We start from the raw sequence: 10,291 nt of genomic DNA, 5'->3' as shown, positions 1-10,291 counted from the left end.
GGTTGCTTCTTTGTGGAGCCTCTCGACAAAATTTGTCGTGATCATCATCAACATTTTGACTCCTTCCAAGATATCAAACGAATTCATGATGATTAGTGTTATCCTCGTCCCTTGGTAATTTGAGTTACCATCGACAACATCCATACCTTTCTTTCGTCACAAACTTGTACATGGTATGGATGCAACTTTCTATCTAGCATGTATTATGATCTACCTTGAAGCATTACTATCTTTTATGTCAAGAATGCTGCGAGAAATTCACCACCCTTAAGAATTCTTGATACAAGTGATACTTATTACCATCACCATTCTTTTCTTGGTCCCCGTGTTGTCTCTAACCGGAATATCGACAAATGGTCTCTGATGTGTAAATTCTATACTTCTAGCAACCCTATTGCTTTGAAGTTATGGGTCGATAGTTCATCCTTAGACTATTGGTTATTGTATCACCATTCTAACCTTGATTGGGTTGCTCAATCCATATTTCTAGGTGCATTTTTGATCAATGTTCAATTGTGGATGTTCCGTCGAGCATACATCAGTATATCATTTGATATGACAAATATTATCTCCTTGTTCACATAATTGTGGAAATCCATCTTCTTGGAAATCTCGATGAATTTTTGCTGAGTCCATCAGCCACCCCGTCATCCTCCCCATGGCTCAATGATGAACTGTTGTTCGGAAATCGCTTCCATAATTCATTTCCCGAGAATCTTATGATGTCTTCTCATCAATTTGTGTCGCACCTTTTCCTTCTCAGGCATCATGAGTCTGAGGTATCCTGACACCAATCAGAACTGAATCTCGGTCAGATATGATGGTTGGGACATTTTTCAAAAGCCGTAACATTGGACTGTATAGCCCATTAAGGCGATGTCATGCCTAGCGCACTGGGCCGGAGGACCCATTGTTATAGTTTTCCTTTTCAGCAAGGTTATCCATTCTTTCATGAGGAAATTGTAAGACTTATTCTATAAGTTGTTCCTGATGGATCCTTTGTGTATCCAAAATCCGACCTTTGCTTGAAAACCATGTCAATGCTATCTCGAAGCATGTCTGTGGTACACCGATTTTCAACAAGAACATTTGAAGCCCAATGCTAAATGTTTCTTTCTTAATTATCCTAACACCGTTGTATGGGGTAATGTCATGAAACTTCTCTCCCCTTACCAAAATGGTTTTCTAATTTATATCCTGTCATGGATATGATGCTCTGCTTGTCCTTGGGAAGGATATACCCCTGAAATATGTGTTTAAACACATTTTCCCTTCCATTGTTTTGTTTAATCTGATAAACATAATTTCCTTTCCATTGTTTTGTTTAACCTTTCTGTGATCTATATGACATAAGCAGTAATATCTCCCTGCTTATGTAAACACCGTGGTGTACAACTCGGTCAGTAAGACCCTGTTACTATTGTTGATGACATTCCGTGTAACCACCGATGGACGAGAACTTTGCCTATTGGTCCGCCTCGTTCGACGAGCAGGAAAATGGTTCTCTTCGTCCCTCGCCCTTGGTACTGATGTTGTTGCCGACATAACTGACAGGCTATCCTCTGACATGCCTTGCTTACATTATCATGCAAGACGTCGTCGCCCTTCCTACTTTTAACCCACATGGTGGGCCCATAACCCACAGTTCCACAGGATCGAAACCTGACTCTCATGTACACCCCCTGTTCCCAAGGTTGTTCCTCCCGCGTGGCCTCGTGTGTAATTCACGAGCCACCTTCAGGTCTGATATCGGACACAATACTTATTCCCATTGTTTTGACCCTTTCACGCCCTATAACAGGCATCGAACGATTGCCTGCCCACTCGAAACTTCCCAGGTTACCTCCTTACTTTGCTCTCGATATTTTCTTAAGTTTCGATTCGAGAGTTACTTTCCGCCACCTTCCTCGATGTTGTCGACCCGATAGTCAACCTTGCCGAGGTCCGTTCTCCCAGAATGCGCACCCTTTATTCTTTCGTAAGTACGATGGAGTTCCTGAAGAAAGGGCGCCGACTTCATCATGATGACCTGAAGCAGAGAAATGAAGACATCAATGTATTGGACCGGCCTCTTCGAGAAGAGCAAGCCAGGATGAGAAGACCCGCTAGATTCGTTACCAAACCTTCCCCCCTTACTCCCCTCTTAAATCTCGGGATGAGATTTCTTGTAGTAGAGGAGAATTGTGACGCCCGGATAATTATGCTACAGTAAACCTACGCTAATGATGCCACGTCACCTCTGTTACTGTTGCTAACCTCGCGTTAGATCAAAACGTTTCAAAATCAAATTTGAATTTTAGGCAAGCATTAAAAGTTTTCGAACATAAAAACTAAAATGTTCTAGAGGTGACAAATATTGCATAGTTAATTATGGTGGAGAATGCACATATTTATAAAATATTTAAGTGCACTATAATTATTTAACCAGTATTGAAAACAATTAAATAAATGCCTATTGAATTTTATAAGATATTAAAACTATTTTATTATGGGCTAGGAATTAATCTGACAGTAGTTCATTTATAAATAAAAATTTAGATACTAGTGGTAATTTTTAGAAAACTAAACATAAAAGAAACTAGAAATAAAACAGAAAAGAAAAATAAGTAAAAGGAAAAAGAACAAAAAAAAGGAAAAAGAAGAAGCCCCCTCCCCGCTGGGCCTTGGCCTAGATGGCCAAGCGGCCCAGCCAAACTGCCCAGCGGGCCACCCATGGCCTATATGGCCTCACCCACCTAACCCTAACCCGATCAACCCACTCACTCGATCCCCCATCGTTCCCCTCACCCGCGCCGCCACACGCACGCACGCTCAGTGGAGCGCGCGCCTGGCACCCGAGCCACCGCTCCCTAGAGGCCGCCGTCCAGCGGCGCCGAGCACCGCCACCCTCGGCCTCCTCCTCGCGGTTCCCAACCTCCTGCACCGCATCCTCGTCCTCGTTCCCACCGGACTGCGCCCGCCTCCCCGACGCCGCGACGCCGCCCCGTCGTCCTCGTCTCCTCCTCGCCGGACGTGACCTTGACTCCTCCTCGAGCCCACTGCCAGTTCCCTATGACCCCCCGTGAGCTCCCCCTCTCCTCACGCTCCCTCCGCCCCGTATGCTCGCCTAGCCTCCACATGCTTGCCGTCCGTGCCCCGCTCCAACGCCGCTCGGCGCTCCTCCCGTCCATCCCGCGGCCGTGCCGCCCACGCGCTGCCGGCAGCTGCAACTGCCGCCGCTCGCTGCCCCACTGTGGCACGCGCTGTCCCGCACCTCGCTCCACTCCGCTGGCTCCGTGCTTCTCCGGCCACCTTCGGCGCCGGCGCCCATCCGCGCACCGCCCCGGCGCCCCACTTCTCCCGCTGCCCCGCCGCGCCTCGCACCACTACCGGCCACGCCGCGCCTCGCCGGCCCCTCCTTGCTCGCTGCTGTTCGCCGAGCCCCCTCCTGCCCCCGCGGCCGATGGCCCCGGTCTCGCATCGCTAACGGGCGGGCTGTGGCTACGCCCGCATGCCCGTCCCCAGCGCCCGCTAGGCCCCCTCTAGGCCACTGACTGGGGGCCCCAGCCCAGAACATTTAAAAAATGATAAAAGATAATTGTTAAAATAAATAAACTATTAGTTAATTATTTAATTAATTCTGTTTAGCTAAACTAATTAAAATTAACTAACCTAATCCTGTTAATTAATCTGTTTCGTTAGGCTAATTAATTGCTAATTAGTTAAGCAGTCAATGACGGTGGGACCCACACAGCCGTTTGACTAGGTCAACTGACTAGTTGACTGCTGACATCACCCTGACATCATGCTGACGTCATAATTACATTTTCTAATTAAATTAATTTTGTTAATTTAAAATTGATTAAATCTTTAAAAATTAATATAAAATAATCTCTAACTCGGATGGAAAAACTTTCTACATGAAAGTTGCTCGGAACAATGAGACGAATCCGAATACACAGCCCGTTCGTCCGCCACACATACCTAGCATAGCGAACACGCAACTTTTCCCCTCCGGTTCATCTGTCCAAAAACGCGAAACACCGGGGATACTTTCCCGGATGCTTCCCCCCTTCGCCGGTACCACCTCCTACTGCGTTAGGGCACACATGGCATCGTTACTTGTTATGTCATGCATCGATATGCATCTGTTTGCATTGTATTCATTGCTTCTTCCCCCTCTTCTCTCCGGTAGACTACGAGACTGACACTGCTGCTGGTACCCCAATCGACTACGGTGTTGACGACCCCTCCTTGCCAGGGAAACCAGGCAAGCACCCCCCTTGATCACCAGATATCGCCTATTCTTCTCTCTACTACTTGCATTAGAGTAGTGTAGCATGTTACTGTTTTCCGTTTATCCTATCCTGATGCATAGCCTGTCCTTGCTACTACTGCTGTTACCTTTACCTGCAATCCTAAATGCTTAGTATAGGATGCTAGTATTCCATCAGTGGCCCTACATTCTTGTCCGTCAGCCATGCTATACTATCGGGCCGTGATCACTCGGGAGGTGGTCATGGGTATAGACTATATACTTTATACATGATACATGTGGTGACTAAAGTCGGGTCGGCTCGAGGAGTACCCATGAGTGATTCACGGATTGGGGGCTGAAAGGACCTTTGTCCCGACGGCCCTCTGGGTGGATCTTTGTGGCGGAGCGACAGGTCAGGTTGAGACTACCTAGGTGAGAGGTGGGCCTGGCCCTGGTCGGCGTTCGCGGTTACTTAAAAATAACACGCTTAATGAGTTCTTGGTATTTGATCTGAGTCTGGCCATTGGCCTATACGCAGTAACCAGCTACGCGGGAACAGTTATGGGCACTCGACGTCGTGGTATCAGCCGAAGCCTTCGTGACGTCAGCGACTGAGCGGCGCACGCCGGGTTGGACCGCGTAACGCAACTTCCTTTGAAATGGAGGTTGCTAGGTCTGCTGACCTGTCGCGTTCGCAACGCACAGGTGTGTAATGGGCGATGGGCCCAGACCCCTGCACGCATAGGATTTAGACCGGCGTGTTGACCTCTCTGTTGTGCCTAGGTAGGGCTGCGACATGTTGATCTTCTGAGGCCGGGCATGACCCAGGAAAGTGTGTCCGGCCAAATGGGATCGAGTGTGTTGGGTATGTGTTGCACCCCTGCAGGGAAGTTTATCTATTCGAATAGCCGTGTCCCTCGGTAAAAGGATGACCCAGAGTTGTACCTTGACCTTATGACAACTAGAACCGGATACTTAATAAACTACACCCTTCCAAGTGCCAGATACAACCCGGTGATCGCTCTCTCACAGGTCGACGAGGAGAGGATCGTCGGGTAGGATTATGCTATCCGATGATACTTGGAGAACTTCAATCTACTCTCTTCTACATGCTGCAAGATGGAGGCTGCCAGAAGCGTAGTCTTCCATAGGACTAGCTATCCCCCTCTTATTCTGGCATTCTGCAGTTCAGTCCACCGCTATTGCCCCTTTACACATATACCCATGCATATGTAGTGTAGATCCTTGCTTGCGAGTCCTTTGGATGAGTACTCACGGTTGCTTTTCTCCCTTTTTCCCCCTTTCCCTTCTACCTGGTTGTCGCAACCAGATGCTGGAGCCCAGGAGCCAGACGCCACCGTCGACGACGACTCCTACTACACCGGAGGTGCCTACTACTACGTTCAGGCCGCTGACGGCGACCAGGAGTAGTTTAGGAGGATCCCAGGCAGGAGGCCTATGCCTCTTTCGATCTGTATCCCAGTTTGTGCTAGCCTTCTTAAGGCAAACTTGTCTAACTTATGTTTGTACTCAGATATTGTTGCTTCCGCTGACTCGTCTATGATCGAGCACTTGTATTTGAGCCCTCAAGGCCCCTGGCTTGTATTATGATGCTTGTATGACTTATTTTATTTTTAGAGTTGTGTTGTGATATCTTCCCGTGAGTCCCTGATCTTGACCGTACACGTTTGCGTGTATGATTAGTGTACGATTGAATCGGGGGCGTCACAAAGATAGGGGCTTATAGTGTTGCCTCCCAACCTTTTACCTCAAGGGTAATGTCAACAATAATAGTTCATGATAACTTACATCCAATTAGATATGTATATCAGGATCTTTCCAACACAATGTGCTTGCCAAAGGATAAAATGTAAAAAGGAAAGGTGAAGATCACCATGACTCTTGTATAAGTTATAAGACAAGAATAAAAGATAGGCCCTTCGCAGAGGGAAGCAAAGGTTGTCGCCTGCTTTTATGGTTGGATGCACAAAATCTTAATGCGAAAGAACGTCACTTTATATTGCCACTTATGATATGGACCTTTATTATGCAGTCCGTCTCTTTTATTTCTTCCACATCACAAGATCGTATAAATATTATTTTCTCCACACTAATAAATCGTAGATACTTAGAGAGCTATTTTTATTGCATGCAACAATGACGACTTACTTGAAGGATCTTACTCAATCCATAGGTAGATATGGTGGACTCTTATGGCAAAACTGGGTTTAAGGTTATTAGGAAGCACAAGTAGTATCTCTACTTGGTGCAGAGAATTTTGCTAGCATGAGGGGGGAAAGGCAAGCTCAACATGTTGGATGATGCATGACAATATACTTTGTTTCGGATATAAGAAAACATAACCCATTACGTTGTCTTCCTTGTCCAACATCAACTTTTAGCATGTCATATTTTAATGAGTGCTCACAATCATAAAAGATGTCCAAGATAGTATATTTATATGTGAGAACCTCTCTTTCTTTATTACTTCCTATTAATTGCAACGATGACCAAAACTATGTTTGTCAACTCTCAACAACTTTTATTCATCATACTCTTTATATGTGAAGTCATTACTCTCCACAAGATCAATATGATCTCTTTATTTCTTTTTGTTCTTTCTTTTTACTATTATTCCCTCAAGATCATAGCAGGATAGCAAAGCCCTTGACTCAAAACTAATCTTTATTATATATGGCTCAAGGACTCGATTACATAGAAGGACCATAAAGCAAAACTGAAAACTAGATCATACTAAAACTTTATTCTACTAGATCAAGATATTACCAAAAGGATCGAACTAAGAAAAACGGTAAAGATAGGAGTGTGATGGTGATACGATACAGGGGCACCTCCCCCAAGCTTGGCAGTTGCCAAGGGGAGTGCCCATACCCATGTATTTATGTCTCTTTCTTCGGAGGTGATGATGATGGAGTTGTTGATGATGTAAATTGTGCTTTCAGCTTCTTCATATTGTAATTGAGAAGAGCAATTTCCTCCTTTAAATCATCGACCTCCGATTCCAGCTTCAAGATCTTTTCACATAAATCTCCTTTGCTTTTCTGCCGAAAACGAGAAGGAATAGATCGGTTGTTAGACATTTTAGCCCTCTTAGGGAGACTAGACTTCTTGAACTTCACGTGCATATCCCCAGGTTGAGGTAGAGGGACCTCCTTCTCCTCCGAACTTGAATCGTTGATCCTCATCAAATGAGCATCCTCCTCCTCATCCGTAGTTCAACCCAAGGAGATAGATCCCCATAGGTCTTAGGGTCAGCAATGAGATGTGAGACATAGCTCTCTCCGTCGGAATCCTGAGATGACATCTTGCTCCAAATCTGCTACAGGAAAAACTCAAAACAAACACAGAGGATATTTCCATGGTACAGTGGTCAAAACCTTCGGGAGATTATATAGTGAATTTTTACCGACCAAAAGGAGTATCGTGCAAGAAAATGGAGTCCGGAGAGCACACGAGGTGCCCATGAGGCAGGGGGTGCGCCCAGGGGGGTAGGGCGCGCCCTCCACCCTCGTGGATGCCTCGTGTCTTTCCCGGACTACTTCTTATTTTCCTATTTTCTTAAATATTCCAAAACGGAGAAAAAGTGCTATTAGGACTGTTTTGGAGTCGGTTTACTTACCGTACCACATACCTATTCCTTTTTGGAGTCTGAAGCGTTCTGGAAGGTATCCCTTATGTATACCGGGGTTACGGTGTCAATAACATTAGTTTCAACATTTATGGGATTACCTGAGATATAATGGTTGATTCTTTGACCGTTCACCACCTTCGGATTTGTGCCTTCGAAGTTGTTGATTTTTATGGCACCGGAACGATAGACCTCCTCGATAACGTAAGGACCTTCCCATTTAGAGAGAAGTTTTCCTGCAAAAAATCTTAAACGAGAGTTATACAGAAAAACATAATCACCCACATTAAACTCACGCTTTTGTATCCTTTTGTCATGCCATCTTTTAACTTTTTCTTAAAACAGTTTGGCATTCTCATAGGCCTGGGTTCTCCATTCATCAAGTGAGCTAATGTCAAATAGCCTCTTCTCACCGGCAAGTTTGAAATCATAGTTGAGCTCTTTAATGGCCCAGTATGCCTTATGTTCTAGTTCGAGAGGTAAGTGACATGCTTTTCCATAAACCATTTTATACGGAGACATACCCATAGGATTTTTATATGTAGTTCTATAGGCCCATAATGCATCATCAAGTTTCTTGGACCAATTCTTTCTAGACCTATTAAGAGTCTTTTGCAAAATTAATTTAATCTCCCTATTACTTAGTTCTACTTGACCACTAGATTGTGGGTGGTATGGATATGCAATTCTATGATTAACGTCATACTTAGCAAGCATTTTACGAAAGGCACCATGAATAAAATATGAACCACCATTAGTCATTAAGTATCTAGGGACTCCAAACCTCAGAAAAATAACTTCTTTAAGCATCTTAATAGAGGTGTTATGATCAGCACTACTAGTTGGAATAGCTTCTACCCACTTAGTAACGTAATCAACAGCAACTACAATATGTGTATACCCATTAGAGGAAGGAAACGGTCCCATATAATCAAAACCCCAAACATCAAATGGTTCAATAACAAGTGAATAGTTCATAGGCATTTCTTGACGTCTACTGATATTACCAATTCTTTGACATTCATCACAAGACAAACTTACAGGCATCTTTGAAGAGAGTAGGCCAATAAACACCGGATTGCAATACCTTATGTGCAGTTCTATATCCAGCGTGGTGTCCTCTATAAGCCTCGGAGTGATACTTGCGTAGGATCTGTTCCTTTTCATGCTCAGGTACACAACGTCTAATAACACCATCTACTCCTTCTTTATAAAGGTGTGGGTCATCCCAGAAGTAATGTCTTAAATCATAGAAAAACTTTTTCTTTTGCTGGTATGTGAAACTAGGTGGTATAAATTTAGCAACAATGTAATTAGCTTAATCAGCATACCATGGAGCAGTACGAGAAGCATTTTTGACAGCTAATTGTTCATCAGGAAAGCTATCATCAATAGGGAGTGGGTCATCAAGAACATTCTCTAACCTAGATAAGTTGTCTGCAACGGGGTTCTCAGCTCCCTTTCTATCAATAATATGCAAATCAAATTCTTGTAGCAAGAGAACCCATCTAATAAGTCCAGGTTTAGCATCTTTCTTTTCCATAAGATATTTAATAGCAGCATGATCAGTGTGAACAGTTACTTTGGAGTCAACAATATAAGGTCTGAAGTTATCACAAGCAAATACAACTGCTAAAAATTCTTTTTTAGTAGTAGCATAATTTCTCTGGGCACTGTCTAGAGTTTTACTAGCATATTGGATAACATTTAATTTCTTATCAACTCTTTGTCCTAGAACAACACCTACAACATAATCAATAGAATCACACATAATTTCAAAAGGTAAATTCCAATCAGGTGGCTGAACAATAGGTGCAGAAATCAAGGATTTCTTAAGTATTTCAAATGCTTCCACACAATCATCATCAAAGACAAAATGAACATCTTTTTGTAAGAGATTAGTCAGAGGCCTAGAAATTTTAGAGAAGTCCGTAATGAACCTCCTATAAAAACCGACATGACCAAGGAAACTTCTTATACCTTTGATGTCCTCAGGACACGACATCTTTTCAATAGCATCAACTTTAGCTTTATGAACTTCAATACCTCTTTCAGAAATTTTATGCCCCAAGACAATACCTTCATTAACCATAAAGTGGCACTTCTCCCAATTCAAGACAAGATTAGTTTCTTCACATCTCTGCAAAACTCGATCAAGGTTGCTTAAGCAATCATCAAAAGAAGTTCCATATACGGAGAAATCATCCATGAAAACCTCAACAATCTTTTCACAAAAATCAGAGAATATAGCCATCATACATGATATATCTTCTTTTCATCAAGATAAGCATATTTAAGAGTATCAGGTAATGGTTTAAGCTCAAACACGGGATCACCCTTGGGTGGAGGAGGATCCCCTAGAATTTCAACAGCCAAGTTGTGTTTCAAAATAGGTTCCTGTTTAA

The sequence above is a fragment of the Triticum aestivum genome, chromosome 1D (assembly GCF_018294505.1).
Source record: "Triticum aestivum cultivar Chinese Spring chromosome 1D, IWGSC CS RefSeq v2.1, whole genome shotgun sequence".
NCBI lineage: Eukaryota > Viridiplantae > Streptophyta > Magnoliopsida > Poales > Poaceae > Triticum > Triticum aestivum.
The sequence above is the reverse complement of the archived record's forward strand: the minus strand, read 5'-3'. Positions refer to the sequence as shown.